The 17,887-nt window shown below is 51.4% G+C and overlaps 1 protein-coding gene across 4 annotated transcripts in view; it reads right to left on the bottom strand.

Moving 5' to 3' along the window:
• LOC148148881 (uncharacterized) overlaps nt 1-17,887 on the bottom strand; it is a 105,728-nt gene that overhangs the window by 66,784 nt on the left and 21,057 nt on the right. For 3 of the 4 annotated variants that reach the window (XR_015758601.1, XM_087991801.1, XM_087991803.1), the window contains exon 3: nt 1,887-2,023. The exons of the other annotated variant lie outside the window; for it this stretch is intronic. The gene's annotated coding sequence lies outside the window, so the exon portion shown is untranslated. The remainder of the gene's footprint in view (nt 1-1,886; nt 2,024-17,887) is intronic. 4 annotated transcript variants of the gene reach the window in all.

The following is a 17,887-nucleotide window of genomic DNA, read 5'->3' as shown; positions in this document are numbered from 1 at the left end:
GCACCCGTACGGGCACAAGATATGCCTGTCTCTTTGTTGGCTACGGTGAACAGTCCATCTTCCGTAGTTACAATGGCACCACTCCCCACGTCTCCCTCCGCAACATTGATGACTGCATTGGCACCACCTCTTGTTCCCTCGAGGAGTTTGAACAATTCATCAACTTCACCAACACATTCCACCCTGACCTTAAATTTACCTGGACCATCTCTGATACCTCCCTCCCCTTCCTGGCCTTCTCCATCCCCATTAATGACAACCGACTTGACACCGACATTTTTTTACAAACCTACCGACTCCCACAGCTACCTAGATTATTTATTCCCAACCCCTATTCCCAATTCCTCCGCCTCCACCGTATCTGCTCCCAGGTGGGCCAGTTCCACCACAGAACACACCAGTAAGCCTCCTTCTTTAGAGATCAGAATTTACCTTCCCACGTGGTCAAAGATGCCCTCCAATGCATCTTGTCCACACCCCACCCCTCCAACCGTAACAAGGACAGAACACCCCTTGTGCTCACCTTCCACCCTACCAACCTTCGCATAAACCAAATCATTTGCCGACATTTCCGCAACCTCCAAACGGACCCCACCACCAGGGATATATTTCGGTCCCCACCCCTCTCCACTTTCCGCAAAGACCATTCCCTCCGTGACTACCTGGTTAGTTCCACGCCCCCCAAAAACCCACCCTCCCTTCCTGGCACCTTCTCCTGCCACTGCAGGAATTGCAAAACCTGCGCCCACACCTCTCCCCTCACCACCATCCAAGGCCCCAAAGGAACCTTTCACATCAATAGTTTTACCTGCACATCCACCAATATCATTTATTGTATCTGTTGCTTCCGATGCGGTCTCCTCTACATTGGGGAGACTGGACACCTCCTAGCAGAGCACTTTAGGGAACATCTCTGGTACACCCACACCAATCAACCCCACCGCCCTGTGACCCAACATTTCAACTCCCCCTCCCACTCTGCCGAGGACATGCAGGTCCTGGGCTTCCTCCACCGCCACTTCCTCACCACCTGACGCCTGGAGGAAGAAAGCCTCACCTTCCGCCTCGGAACACTTCAACCCCAGGGCATCAATGTGGACTTCACCAGTTTCCTCATTTCCCCTTCCCCCATCTCACCCCACCTCCAGGCTTCCAGCTCAGCACCGCCCTCATGACCTGTCCTAATGGCCTATCTCCCTTCCCACCTATCCACTCCACCCTCATCTCTGACCTACCACCCCCATTCACCCATTGTACACTTTGCTACCTTCCCCATCCTCCACTCTGACCTCTCACCTTCTTCCCCACCCCATTCACCCATTGTACTCTATGCTACTTTCTCCCCATCCCTACCCCCCCCCCCCCCGCCTCACTTATCTCCCCACTCTGCAGGATCCAGACCTCTGTTCCTGATGAAGGGCTTTTGCCCGAAACATCGATTTTCCTGTTCCTCGGATGCTGCCTGACCTGCCGTGCTTTTCCAGCACCACTCTAATCTAGTCTCTGGTTTCCAGCATCTGGAGACTACCGAGATAAGGCATGTTGTCGACACTGAAGCAAGTTACAGGGATAGGGATGGTAGTCTGGAATGCAGTGCATTTCAAATATGTGGAGGGACTACCGGGAAGGGAGGAGGTTACAGCGATAGGATCGGTTATAAGAATTAAAAATTATTGAAGACACTGGACCACAAGACATGCCATAGATACACTGTTGTAGAGTAGTGAGTTTTAATGTAACAGAACGTACATGGGGGTGGTGATTGAGCCTGGGGTGTGTGTGTGCATTGTGCTCCCCCTCCAGCACTGTATCTATGTCATGTTGTGTTAACAGATGTTTGGAGCCCTCTCATTGTTCTTTGCTCTGTGTTCTGTGGGGGATCTTACTCCACTACAGGATTTATTGAAGGCTCCAGATCTCCTTTCACTTTGTCTCTCTCTGGCAGACCAACTGCATTCAATGAGTTGATGGACGATCCACCCAGCAGCTGGGAAGGCTACTGAGTCAGGACTTTCCTGAGTACCTACAGGAGACAGAGAAATAGACAGAATGGGAAATTAAACAGATGCTGTGAGGGTTACACATGGAGAATGGCACTGAGTTCCACAGAGATCTGGAAAATGGAGCGATATGAAGTAATAGTCCCAGATTGCTGATAGATGTCAGGATCACACAATTGTGTCGGAAGAATGGGTGCCCTAGTATCAGTGCTCAAGGATGAGCACCCAGTGAGCAGGTGAAGTAATAGCCTAGTGGTATTATTGTGAGAGAATATATCCAAAACGTCAGCTAATGTTCAGGGGAGGCAGGTTTGAATCCCACCATCTGAAAAGGAGACATTTGAAATCAATAATTTTAAAAATAATTAATAATTCACAAATAAGTATGAAACAATTACTGATGTACAACAAATCCAAACACTTGTCCTTCAGAGAAGGACATCTGCCCATCCTCACGTGGTCTGCACGACATCCCCACAGCAAAGTGTTTGCCTCTCAATTACCCTCTGAAATGGCCGAGCAAGCTACTCAGTTCAAGGGCTTCTAGGACTGGGCAAGAAAGGCTGGTCAGCCAGAGACTCACACATCCCAGACCTGATTTTAAAAAAAAATCTATTAGGAACTGTGCTGGGACCAGTGTCCTGGCCAGTCATGTCGGTAGGTTTATGGACAGGGCATTAAACTGACAGAGAGGATGCAGGTGAAAGGAGCTTTCCAAATCCAAAGGGAAAAGTTGAAGCAATGGAACAGCATGGAAATGTGGCTGAAGACAAGCAGAAAGGAACAGGATGGGACAGAGTTTAACTAAAATTGTACATCAGCAAATAGATTTGTGACAGAAAATTGTGGAAGAGAGTATATTATGTTTCTTTGCATGGACAACGTTGCTGCAATACAGTAGATGGATTTGTGAAACAGAGATAAAAGAGATTTAGACACCAGGGAGACATGGATGCAGCGTGGACAAAAATAATCAGTGGTTCATAATCTAGTGCAAACTCAGGCAAAACAGACAACGCTAACAATAATGGGTAACAAAGGCATTACAGAGAAAGCATTTGGCATCAGATCATGAAGTAGAGTCAGTCTGAATGTAAATTCTGGCTACTACTTGCCGAGGACACAAGCAGCAGAACAGTTTTAGCCACCGAACAGCATTTCATTGCTTGTCACTGCAATAAACAGGAACTCATTGGAATTTTTTTAACAAAAGCATTGTGATAATTTTGGAAACGACAATATTTGTATAATCTGGGACAATCACACGGTCAACATTGATATTGGAAGAGGAGTTCGGTTAAATTTTTTTCAGTGTTTCTTTGAAAAACACATTGTGCACCTGTTAAGGGACATAACTATCGCAGAGCGACCGTGTAATGAAACTTGGTGAATGAGTAATGTCACCTACAGAGATCCTTCGGGAAATTGTGATAAAGTGCAGTTTAAATAAATATAAAGTTTTAAAGTGAATCACAGAAAGGACAAGCTATAACTAGAAACAAAAATAGCCAATGACATGGGTTTGAGAGGAGAACGGACCAAGGTAAACAGGCTGAACAGACTGAATTATGTGCCTGGAAATGAACAGGGGAAAACATTTGAAGACACAATGCAAAATACTCAACAAAAGGACATTCCATTGAAACAGTAAAAACCTCAGCAACAAATTCCCACTGATCCCTCACTCAGGACAAAAGGAATCATACGAGATTATAAGGTGAGAAGATCACCAAAAAGTACTTAAACCTGAAGTGAGAAAGTGTTCTAGGAGTAAAAGATAATGGATTGCAATGGGTCTGCTCGCAGGAGGAGGGCTGTGGGAATGGGAGCCACGGTCAGGGTTTATTGACACGATAGGAACAGGGAGAGGTGAAGGTGCTGGATGGTGGTGAGAGTGTTACAGAGAGTGGTCAAGGTCTGAACGGTGTTACAAAGCCAGTACAGATTGCTGCAGCTGGAGGGGTTTGCAGAGGTAGGGAGGGACATAGGTATTTTTATTTATTCATTCATGAGAAGTGGGTGTCACTTCCTGGAACAACGCTCTTTGGCCCCTCTGCTAATTACTGAGAGGGTAGCTCAGAGTCAGCCATATTGCTGTGGGTCTGGAGTCACATGTCGTCCAGACCAGGTTAGAATATTTGATGTCCTTCCCTAAAGGAGGTTAGTGAACTAGATGAGTTATTCCTACTGATCAACAAAGTTTTAATGGTGGCCTCACCAATATCTTTTACAGATACAACATGACATCCCAACTCTTACCCTTAATGCTCTCCCCAATGAAGGTAACCATCCCAAATGCCTGCTTCACCAGCCTGTCTACCTGTGACACCACATTCAAAGAACTGTATACCTGGGGTCACTGGATCTCTGACTGACACTACCCAGGACCCGAACATTAACTGTACAAGTCCCATCCTGGTTTGTTTCACCAAAATGGAACACCTCACATTTATCTAATTAAACTCCATCTGCTATTCTTCAGCCCACTATCCCAGTGTACTGTTCATCCTGTTGTATCACAGATAACCGTTTTCATTGTCCACTTTACCACCAATTTCAGTGTCACCCAAAACAATTACTTACCAGGAAACCAATATTCCCATCCAAACCATTTATCCAAATGACAAACAGCAGGGGACCCACTCCACCGCTGGTCACATGCCTCCAGTCAGAAAAACAGCATGTCTCCCATCACCATCTGTCTACATCCATCAACCAAAGTTTGTATCCAGTTGACTAGCTCCTCGTGAATGCCATATCCTTTTACACTGATCTGAGCTTATTACCCAGTTTACCAGACAGAACGTAGAACACAGAACAGTTCAGCCCAAGACCCTTCGACCACGATTTCATGCCAACCTTTTATTCAACTGTAAGACCAAAGTACACTACATATCCTTCATTTTACTATTATCCATGTGTCTGTCCAAGAGTCTATTAAATGTCCCAGATGTGTCTAATTTTACTACCACCATTGGCAGTCCATCCAACCACCTACTATTCTCTATCCTCTTATCCATCCTCCATTCACCTTAAAATGATGCCTTCGTGTAATAGCCATTTATGCCAATAGGACGAAAAGTCTCTGACAATTCACTCACTCTGTGCCTCTTATCATCTTGTTCACCTCCACAAAGTCACCCCGCCCCCTTCTCCAATGAAAAAAGCCTTAGCTCCCTCAATAAGAAATGCCCTCCATTCCAGACAGCATTCTGGTAAATCTCCTGTGTATGCTCTCTAAAACTTGCACAGCCTTCCTGTAAACAGGGGACCAGAACTTAACACAATATTCCAAGTGTGGTCTCATCAGGACGCTATAAAGATGCGGTAAAACCTCACGGCTCTTACAGTCAATCCCCTTTTAAGGGGAGCCAACGCAACATATGCCTTTTTAACAACCCTACCAACGTGCGTGGCGATTTTGAGGGATCTATGGACACGGACCCCATGGTCTCTGTTCCTCCACACTGCCAAGTATTCTGCCTTTCACCCTGTATTCTGTATTCAAATTCGACCTTCCAGAATGAATCACTTCACACTTTTCCAGATTGAACTCCATCTGCCACTTCCAGCCCAGCTCTGCATCCTGTCAATGTCCCATTGCAACCTACAACAGCCCTCCACATTACCCACCACACCATCAACCTTCATGTTATTGGCAAACTTACTAACCCACTCTCCAACATCCACATCCAAGTCATTTACAAAAATCACAAAGAGCAGAGTCCCAGAGCCGACTGTTACAGAACACCACTGGTCACTGAGCTCCAGGCTCAATACTCTCCATATGCTGCCACGCTCTGTCTTCTCTAGACCATCCAATCCTGTATCCAGACAGACAGATTTCCCTGTATCCCAATTTTCCTTCTTTTCTGAATGAACATCAACATATTCTGCCATATCCTCAAAGAATTCAATAAGGTTTGTGAGGCATGACCTGATCCCTCACAAACCCATATTGACTGTGGCTAATTTAACTATGGTTTTCCAAGTAGTCATAAATCCTGTCTTTAGAGTCCTTGCCAATAATCTGCACACCACAGACATTCAACCAAATCTGTAATTCCCAGAATTCTACCTCCGTAACATGGCTGTGACTTTATAAATCTTCCCTCCTCTGCCAGGTTCCCCAGAAGGACACTGGAGGGTGGTGGGGGTTACAGAGACAGAGATGATATCAGGACTGGAGGATTTTGCAGACATTAGGAGGTTTGCAGTACCAAAAGGAGGCTTCAGTAATTGTGAGGTTTAATGGTGATGAAGGCATTTGAGGAGGGAGGGAGGATTCTAGGGAAATGAGAGGTTTCACAGTTTAGGTGTTTTGTTAGGGCTGCAAGTGGTTACTGAGTTGGGGAGGGTGTAAGCACTGGTGGATATTACATTGGTTGCAATGCAGGAAGAGGATTCAGGAAGCTGGAGAGTATGGGGTCTGAACGAGGTGACACAAATGGGAAGAGTTATCAGGAGTGGAGGTGTTTACAGAGACAGCAATGGTCTGATCTGGAGCAGAGGACCCAGATTGGGAGGGATATGAGGACTGGAGGTGGTTTCACAGGGAGGGAGGACCATAGAACCACAGGAGGTTACAGAAATGTGGAAAGCTATCGGGCCTGCAGGAGTTCATGGAGATGGGGAGGAGGGAGGGATGGAGAGGTGTACAGGGATAAGGATGTTTGTAGGCCAGGGCTGGATCACAGACAGGGACTGTTTTAGGGAGCTGAGCAGATTACAATGATAAAAATGTTTGTATCGACTAGAAGAACAAACAGAGATATGCAGGGTAGTCGTGACTGAAGATGTTTATAGACAGAGGAAGGCTTAGGTTCTGGGGGTTATGGAGGCTGTGGAATCTGGATTTCTGTTCAGAGACTGGGATAACAATTTTGGTCAGAAACAGTTTCACAGATAAGGGAGCATAGCACAAACAGGAGGAAGTTGTAGAGGAAGGTGACGTCTAAACAGGTAGTTGTGTAAGAGCTGGACAAGGTTATGAAGATGGGTAGATGGTGGAGACACAGAAGGAGCTTACATTGACAAGGGGTTGATAGTGACAGGAGGGTGTTAAATAGATAGTAGGTTTTGTAGGGACTGGATTGGGAGAGGCACAGGCATGGAGTGAGTTCAACAGATCAGGATTACTGCAGAACCTGAGAGGATTACACTGATAGGGATGGTGGTCGGGTCGCCACAGACTGTTGGTGTTTCGGGACTGGAAGAGATTTGGTAGATAGGGAGGGATGTAAGAGCTGCAGGAGCTTATGGAGAGTTGAAGAGTTGGAGCAAATTGCAGAGGTAGGTTTCTCAGACAGGAGTAGATTAGAGATAGTGAGGGTTGTGTGGTCTGAGTAAGACAAAAAGAGGAGAGTTTTCGCGTCTGGAAGAGGTTACACTGACAGGGACAGTTGAAGAGACTGAAACAAAAATGCATGGAGAAGGTTACACAGATAGGGAGGTGAGTAGGAACTGAAGATGAATACACAGACGTGGAGGGTTGTATTGTTAGACGGAGCCGAGAGAGATAGGCACCGGTGTAGGGATTTACACAGGTAGAGAAGGTTGTGTTTTTGGAGAAGGTTACAATGATACAGACAGTGTTAGGGAGTGTTTAGTGGACTACAGAGGAGCTCAGAGAGAATGTATTATGGGGAGTGGAGGAGATTACAGACACAGAGATGGCTGTCGGGTTGAAAAGAGCTTCTACAGATCTTCAGTGCCGTAAAGCTGGAGGGAGATTATAACAGTGAGTGTTGCCAAGCCTTAATTACTTCACTGATATAGAGCAGGTCTCAGCACATAACTGTTAAAGGGAAGTTGAGACATTCCAGATGAGTTTTCAGAGATACAAATGTTTATGGGAGTTTCAAGAGGGAACAATGATTGGGAGTGCTCTACCAAATGGTAATAGTTATAGGGAGGGTTCTAAAAGCAAGACGAGGTGACAGACATATCGATCTTTGTAAGGACTGGAGAAGGTTACATAGGCAAGGAGTGTTTTAGGGTCTGGAGGAGATTACAGTGTTAAGGAGAATATTGGGGATAAGGCCAGGTGTAAGAGACGGGGATGGTTGACAGGGCTGGACAATAACCTGAATAGAATCGGCGTAGTGTGCAACCAGGCCATTCGGCCCAACCAGTCCATTCCAAACCTCTGAAGAGCATCTGACCCAAACCCACTCCAATACCTATATATTAAACCCTGCATTTTTCGTGGTGAACTTACTTAAACCACACATTTCTGAATACCACAGTCAATTTATGATGGCCAATCCTCTGATGGTGCAAATTTTGGACACACACACACACACACACACACACAGCAAGGGAGCGACACGCAAAAACACACAGTGAGGAAGATACCCGCAGACACACATCGAGGGTGGGACACGCGCACACGCAAAGCGAGGGTGGGACACGCGCACACGCAGCGAGGGTGGGACACGCGCACACGCAGCGAGGGTGGGACACGCGCACACGCAGCGAGGGTGGGACACGCGCACACGCAGCGAGGGTGGGACACGCGCACACGCAGCGAGGGTGGGACACGCGCACACGCAGCGAGGGTGGGACACGCGCACACGCAGCGAGGGTGGGACACGCGCACACGCAGCGAGGGTGGGACACGCGCACACGCAGCGAGGGTGGGACACGCGCACACGCAGCGAGGGTGGGACACGCGCACACGCAGCGAGGGTGGGACACGCGCACACGCAGCGAGGGTGGGACACGCGCACACGCAGCGAGGGTGGGACACGCGCACACGCAGCGAGGGTGGGACACGCGCACACGCAGCGAGGGTGGGACACGCGCACACGCAGCGAGGGTGGGACACGCGCACACGCAGCGAGGGTGGGACACGCGCACACGCAGCGAGGGTGGGACACGCGCACACGCAGCGAGGGTGGGACACGCGCACACGCAGCGAGGGTGGGACACGCGCACACGCAGCGAGGGTGGGACACGCGCACACGCAGCGAGGGTGGGACACGCGCACACGCAGCGAGGGTGGGACACGCGCACACGCAGCGAGGGAGGGACACGCGCACACGCAGCGAGGGAGGGACACGCACACACGCAGCGAGGGAGGGACACGCACACACGCAACGAGGGAGGGACACGCACACACGCAACGAGGGAGGGACACGCACACACGCAATGAGGGAGGGACACGCACACAGCGAGGGAGACACACACAGTGAGGGAAGGACATGCACACACAGCGAGGGAGGGACACGCTGAGACACGCAGTGAGGGAGGGGACATGCACAGACATGCAGCGAAGGGAGACACACACACACACACACACACACAGTGAGGGAATGACATGCACACACACAGCGAGGGAGGGACACACAGCGAAGGAGGGACAAGCACACACACCGCAAGGGGGAGGGCATGTGCACACAAATTGAGAGGGGGCATACACACGCAAAGCGAGAGAGGGACACGCAAACACACGCACAGTGAGGGGAATACAGAAAGACACACGGCGAGGGACGGGGACACACACACACACAGCAAGGGAGGGACGTGCACATACACACAGCGATGGGATGTGGACACACACACGTAAAGCGAAGGAGGGACACGCACACATATACACACACACACACACACACACACACAAACACAGAGCGAGGGAGAGACGCGCACACACAGTGAGGAAGGGACAAACACACACTTATGGTGAGGGGAATACACGCAGACACACAGTGAGGGAGAGACACGCACATACACTGCAAGGGAGGGACATGCACACACCGCGAAGGAGGGACATGCACACACATGTCGAGGTGGAGGGCATGTGCACAGAAATTGAGAGGGGGCATGCACACACAGCGAGAGGGGACACAGAGACATGGCAAGGGTGGAAGACACGCACACAGCAAGCTGGTCACACACACACACATGGGACGGACACACACACACGCAAAGCGAGGGAGGGACACGCACACATACACACACACAAACACAGAGCAAGGGATGGACATGCACGCACGCACGCAAGGGACAGACACACACATGCAAAGCGAGGGAGGGACACGCACAGATACGCACACACAGAGCAAGGGAGGGACACGTGCACACACAGCAAGGGAGGGACATGCAAAGCGAGGGACATGCAAAGCGAGGGAGCGATACGCAAACGCACAGAGTGAGGGGGTTACCCGCAGACACACAGCGAGGAAGGGACACACACACACACACACGCAGCGAGGAGGGACATACACACATAGCGAGGGAGGAACACGTATACGCACAGTGAGGAAGGGATACACGCACTACACACAGTGAGCAGGTTACCCACAGACACAAAGCGAGGGAAGGACACACGCACACATTCACAGCAAGGGAGGGACACACACACACACACAGCGATCGAGAGACACACACACAGCGAGGGAGGGACACACACACATAGAGCAAGGGAGGGAAAGACATGCACACACAGCGTGGGAGTGGCATGCAAACACAGCGAGGGAGGGGACATACACAAAGACACACAGCGAGGGAGGGACACCTTCATACACAGCAAGGGAGGGACACACACACACACACAGCGAAGGAGGGACAAGCATAGCGAGGTGAGGGCATTTTTACAGAAATTGAAAGGGGATATGCACACACAGCGAGAGAGCACACGCACAGACACGGCCAGGGAGGGACACGCACACATAGCGAGGGGGGATATGCAGTCACACAGCGAGGGGAGAAGCGCACACACAGTGAGGGGTTATACAGAAAGAGCAATGGAGGGACACACACACGGGACACACACAAAGAGTGAGGGAGTGACACGCGCTCACAGAGCAAGAGGGATACACACAAAGCGAGAGTGGGACATGCACACATACACACAGTTAAGGGGATAAAAGCAGACACACACACAGCGAGGGAGGGACACTCACATATACTGCAAGAGGGACACACATACTCACAGCAAGTGGGGGACACACAGTGAGGGAGGGACATGTGCAAGCACACAAACACAAACACAGGCAGCGAGAGAGGGAATGCGCACACAGTGAGGGAGGGACAGACACACACAAACACGCACACACAGAGCAAGAGAGGAACACTCGCAAACACAGCGAGGGGGAGACACATGCACACACAAGAGGGAAGGCCACACACACGCGTGCACATCTAGAGACACACACACACAGAGCAAGAGAGGGACACGCATACACTCAGCCAGGGAGGGACATGCACACACAGCAAGGGAGGGTCACACACAAACACACACACAGAGCAAGAGAGGGACACACGCACACACAGCAAGGGGGAGACACATACACACGCAGAGAGGGAGGGCCTCGCGCACACACGCACAGCAAGAGGGACACACACACACACAGCAAGGGGGGGATCTCACACATACACAGCGAGGGAGGGACATGTTCACACGCAGCAAGGGAGGGATACGCGCACACACACATACAGCAGCAAGGGGGACACGCACACTCTCAGCATGGGAGGGAGACACATACTTACACACACAGGGAGGGACATGCACGTACACACACACGCACACACACACAGCGAGGGAAGGACACGCACACACACAGTGAGAGAGAGAGAGACACACACACAATATGATGGGGTGGCACACACAAAACAGTGAGTGAGGGACATGCAGTGAAGGGGGGACACACAAACACATACAGTGAGGATGTGACAGTAACACACACACAGGGAGGCAGGGATACACACACAGCGAGGGAGGGACCTACTGAGACATGCAGCGAAGGAGGGATACGTGCACACACAGCGAGGGAGGGAGACACACACACAGATCGAGGGAGGGATACGCACACACACAGGGAAGGAGGGACAAGCAGACACACGGCGAGGGGGAGGGCATGTGCACAGAAATTGAGAGGGTGCACGCGCACACAGCGAGAGGGGACACGCACAGGCACAGCGAGGGGGACACACGCACACACAGCAAGGGAGGACATGCACTCACACACCGAGGGGGATATACATAAAGAGTAATGGAGGGACACACACACAAGGACGGACACACACAGACAGCAAGGGAGTGACACGCGCACACACATCCAGGGACGGACATGCACACACAGCGAGGGAGGGACACACACACACACACACACACACACACACACACACACAGAGCTAGGGAGGGAAGGATATGCACAAACAGCGTAGAAGGGACACACACACACACACAGCGAGGGAGGGCCACACACATACACAGCAAGTGAAGGACATGTGCATGTGCACGCACACACACACACACGTACACACACTACGAGGGATGTACACGCACACACAGTGAGAGAGGGACACGCGCACACAGTGAGAGAGGGACACGCGCACACAGTGAGAGGGGGACACGCGCACACAGTGAGAGAGGGACACGCGCACACAGTGAGAGAGGGACACGCGCACACAGTGAGAGAGGGACACGCGCACACAGTGAGAGAGGGACACGCGCACACAGTGAGAGAGGGACACGCGCACACAGTGAGAGAGGGACACGCGCACACAGTGAGAGAGGGACACGCGCACACAGTGAGAGAGGGACACGCGCACACAGTGAGAGAGGGACACGCACACACAGTGAGAGAGGGACACGCACACACAGTGAGAGAGGGACACGCACACACAGTGAGAGAGGGACACGCACACACAGTGAGAGAGGGACACGCACACACAGTGAGAGAGGGACACACACACACAGATACACAGTGAGGGTGGGACACACACAGTGAGTGAGGGACACACAAACAGCGAGGGAGTGAAACGTACACACACAGTGACGGAGGGACACGCACACACAGTGAATGAAGAACACGCACACCCAGCGAGAGAGGGACACATGCACACTGCAATGAAGGGACACTCATATACACACACACACACACACACACACACACACAGCGAGGGTGGGACACACAAACAGCGACGGAGTGAAACGTACACACACACAGTGACGGAGGGACACACACACACACACAGCGAGGGGGAGGAAATGGGCACACACAGTGAGAGGGGACACACACTGACACAGTGAGAGAGGGACACACGCACACAGAGCAAGGGGGGACATGCACTCACATAGTGAGGGGGATATACACAAAGAGCAAGGGAGACACACACACACACACACACACACACACACACACACACACACACACACAGAGGGAGTGACATGCACACACAGCAAGAGGGACACCCACAAAGCGAGGGATGGACACGCACACATACACACAGTTAAGGGGATACACGCAGACACACAGCGAGGGGGGGACACACACATACACAGCGAGAGTGGGACACACACACAGCGAGGGAGGGAAGGACATGCACACACACAGCGATGGAGGGTCATACACAAACACACACGGCGAGGGAGGGACACGCACACACGGCGAGGGAGGGACACGCACACACGGCGAGGGAGGGACACGCACACACGGCGAGGGAGGGACACGCACACACGGCGAGGGAGGGACACGCACACAGTGAGAGAGGGATACACACACGCGCGCACACAGCGAGGGTGACACACACACACAGAGCTAGGGAGGGAAGGACATGCACAAACAGCGTGGGAAAGACACGCACACACAGCGAGGGAGGGATACACACATACACAGCGAGGATAGGACACACACACACACACACACACACACAGAGCGAGGGAGGGACACACACATACACAGCGAGGAAAGGACACACACACACACAGACACAGCGAGGGATGGACACGCACACACAGTGAGAGATGGACACACACACACAGTGAGAGAGGGACACACACACACAGTGAGAGAGGGACACACACACGCACACAGCGAGGGTGACACACACACACACAAACACACACACACACACACGGAAGGAGGGACAAGCACACACACGTACGAGAATGAGGGTAGGTCCGATCAAGGACAGTAGTGGGAGACTGTGTATTGAGTCGGAAGAGATAGGAGAGGTCTTGAATGAGTACTTTTCTTCAGTATTTACGAACGAGAGGGACCGTATTGTTGAAGAGGAGAGTATGAAACGGACTGGTAAGCTAGAGGAGATACTTGTTAGGAAGGAAGATGTGTTGGACATTTTGAACAACTTGAGGGTAGACAAGTCCCCCGGGCCTGACGGGATATATCCTAGGATTATGTGGGAAGCAAGAGAGGAAATTGCAGTACCGTTGGCAATGATCTTTTCGTCTTCACCGTCAACGGGGGTGGTACCAGGGGACTGGAGAGTGGCGAATGTTGTGTCCCTGTTCAAAAAAGGGAATACGGATAACCCTGGGAATTACAGGACAGTTAGTCTTACTTCGGTGGTAGGCAAAGTAATGGAAAGGGTACTGAGGGATAGGATTGATGAGTATCTGGAAAGACACTGCTTGATTAGGAACAGCCAGCACGGATTTGTGAAAGGTAGGTCTTGCCTTACAAGTCTGATTGAATTCTTTGAGGAGGTGAACAAGCATGTGGATGAGGGTAGAGCAGTGGATGTAGTATACATGGATTTTAGTAAGGCATTTGATAAGGTTCCCCATGGTAGGCTTATGCGGAAAGGCATGGGATAGAGGGAAATTTGGCCAGTTGGATAGAAAACTGGCTAACTGGTCGAAGTCAGAGAGTGGTGGTAGATGGTAATTATTCAGCCTGGAGCCCAGTTACAAGTGGAGTTCCACAGGGATCAGTTCTGGGTCCTCTGCTGTTTGTAATTTTTATTAATGACTTGGATGAGGGAGTCACAGGGTGGGTCAGTAAATTTGCAGATGATACGAAGATTGACGGAGTTGTGGATAGTGAGGAGGGCTGTTGTCGACTGCAAAGGGACTTAGATATGATGCAGAGCTGGGCTGAGGAGTGGCAGATGGAGTTCAACCCTGCCAAGTGTGAGGTTGTCCATTTTGGAAAGATAAATAAGAATGCGGAATACAGGGTTAACGGTAGGGTTCTTAGTAAGGTGGAGGAACAGAGAGATCTTGGGGTCTATGTTCATAGATCTTTGAAAGTTGCCACTCAGGTGGATAGAGCTTATAAGAAGGCCTATGGTGTATTAGCGTTCTTTAGCAGAGGGATTGACTTCAAGAGTCGTGAAGTGATGTTGCAGCTGTACAGGACCTTGGTAAGGCCAAATTTGGAGTACTGTGTGCAGTTCTGGTCGCCTCACTTTAGGAAAGATGTGGAAGCTTTGGAGAGGGTGCAGAGAAGATTTGCCAGGATGTTGCCTAGAATGGAGAATAGGTCGTACGAGGATAGGTTGAGAGTGCTAGACCTTTTCTCGTTGGAACGGCGAAATATGAGGGGTGACTTGATAGAGGTTTATAAGATGATCAGAGGAATAGATAGAGTAGACAGTCAGAAACGTTTTCCCTGGGTACAACTGAGTGTTACAAGGGGACATAAATTTAAGGTGAAGAGTGGAAGGTATAGGGGAAATGTCAGGGGTGGGTTCTTTACCCAGAGAGTGGTGGGGGCATGGAATGCACTGCCTGTGGGAGTGGCAGAGTCAGAATCATCGGCGACCTTTAAGCGGCAATTGGATAGGTACATGGATGGGTGCTTAAGCTAGGACAAATGTTCGGCACAACATCGTGGGCCGAAGGGCTTGTTCTGTGCTGTATTGTTCTATGTTCTATGTTCTATACGGCGAGGGGGAGGAAATGTGCACAGAAACTGAGAGGGGGCATGCACACACAGTGAGAGGGGACACGCACTGACACAGCGAGGGAGGGACACGCATTCACACAGCGAGGGGGATATACACAAAGAGCAAGGGAGAGGGACACAAATACACACACAGGGCGGGAGTGACACGCACACACAGCAAGAGGGACACACACACACACACACACACACACACACACAGCAAGGGAGGGACACTCACATACACTGCCAGAGGGACACACACACTCACCGCAAGAGGGGGACACACACAGTGAGGGAAGGACATGAACACACACAGCGAGAGAGGGATATACATAAACACACAGAGCAAGAGAGGTACACGCACATAAACAGTAAGGGAGGGACACGCACACACACAGGGAAGGAGGAACAAGCAGACACACGGCGAGGGGGATGGCATGTGCACAGAAATTGAGAGAGTGCACGCACACACAGCGAGAGGGGACACACAGACATGGCGAGGGAGGGACACATGCACACACAGCAAGGGGGTGCAGGCACTCACAGAGCAAGGGGCGATGCGGACACACAATGGTGGGGATATGCACAAAGAGGAAGGGAGGGACACGCACACATGCACAAAGCAAGGGAGGGACACGCGCACACACAGTGTGGGAGTGACACACATACACACACACACAGCGAGGGATGGACACTCACATACACTGTAAAAGGGTCACACATACTCACGGCAAGAGGGGACACATACACACAGCGAGGGATGGACACGCTCATGCTCAAGCACACAAACACAGACACACAGCGTGAGAGGGACATGCGCACACACAGCCAGGGAGGGACATGGACACGCACAAACATACGCACGCACACACACACACACATACAGAGCAAGAGAGGGACACGCGCACACGCAGCGAGGAAGAGACACATGCACACACAGTGAGGGAGGGCCACACACACATATGCACAGCAAGAGGGACACAAACAGCAAGGGAGGGACACGCACACACACAGCAAGGGGGGACGTACACACACACAGCGAGGGACGGACACGCAGCGAAGGGACACACACACACACACAGCGAGGGAAGGACATGCACACGCAGCGTGGGAGGGAGCATGGACACACAGTGTGGGAGGGACACGCACACACACAGCGAAGGAGCGAAATGCACACACTGCAAGGGAGGGCATGTGCACACAAATTGAGAAGGGGCACACACACGCAAGCGATGGAGGCACAAGTATACACACATGGAAAGCGAGGGAGGGACATGTACAAATATACACACACACACACAGCGATGGAGGGACACGTACATACACACAGTGAGGGGGATACACGCAGACACATGGCGAGGGAGGGACACGCTGAGACACGCAGCGATGGAGGGAGCATGGACACACGCAGCGAGGGAGGGAGCATGGACACACACAGCAAGGGAGCGACATGTACACACATAGCGAGGGAGGGACATACATACGCAGAGCAAGGGAGGGACACACATGCACACACAGAGCGAGGGAGGGACACACACAAACACTGAGGGAGCAACACGTGCATGAGGAAGCACACAATCACAGACACACACAGCGAGAGAGGGACACGCACACACACACAGCCAGGGAGGGACATGCACACACAGCGAGGGACGGACACACACAGAGCAAGAGAGGGACACGCGCACACACACAGCCAGGGAGGGACACGCGCACACACACAGCCAGGGAGGGACATGCACACACAGCGAGGGACGGACACACACACAGCAAGAGAGGGACACGCGCACACACAGCGAGGAGGGAGACACATGCTCACACAACGAGGGAGGGCCAAGCACACACACGCACACCAAGAGGGACACACACACACACACACAAAATAGAGCAAGGGAGGGACACGCACACACAGCGAGGGAGGACACACACGCGCACAGCGAGGAAGGGACACACACACAGACACAGCGAGGGAAGGACATTCACGCGCACAAACACAGAGAGCGAGGGACGCACACACAGTGAGGGAGGGACACCCTGAGACACGCAGCGAGGGAGGGAGCATGGACACACACAGCGAGGGAGGGACACGCCTACACACCGCGAGGGGGAGGGCATGTGCACACAAAGTGAGAGGGAGCACACACACGCAAAGCGAGGAAGGGACAAGCACAATACACACACACACACACACACACAGAGTTGGAGGGACACGCACATACACACAGTGAGGGGATACACGCAGACACACGG

The sequence above is a fragment of the Chiloscyllium plagiosum genome, unplaced genomic scaffold, assembly GCF_037043375.1.
Source record: "Chiloscyllium plagiosum isolate Xiang-an unplaced genomic scaffold, Cpla_swu_hap1 HiC_scaffold_11, whole genome shotgun sequence".
Lineage (NCBI taxonomy): Eukaryota > Metazoa > Chordata > Chondrichthyes > Orectolobiformes > Hemiscylliidae > Chiloscyllium > Chiloscyllium plagiosum.
Note: the sequence above shows the minus strand (reverse complement) of the source record. Positions and strands in the feature narration are given on the sequence as shown.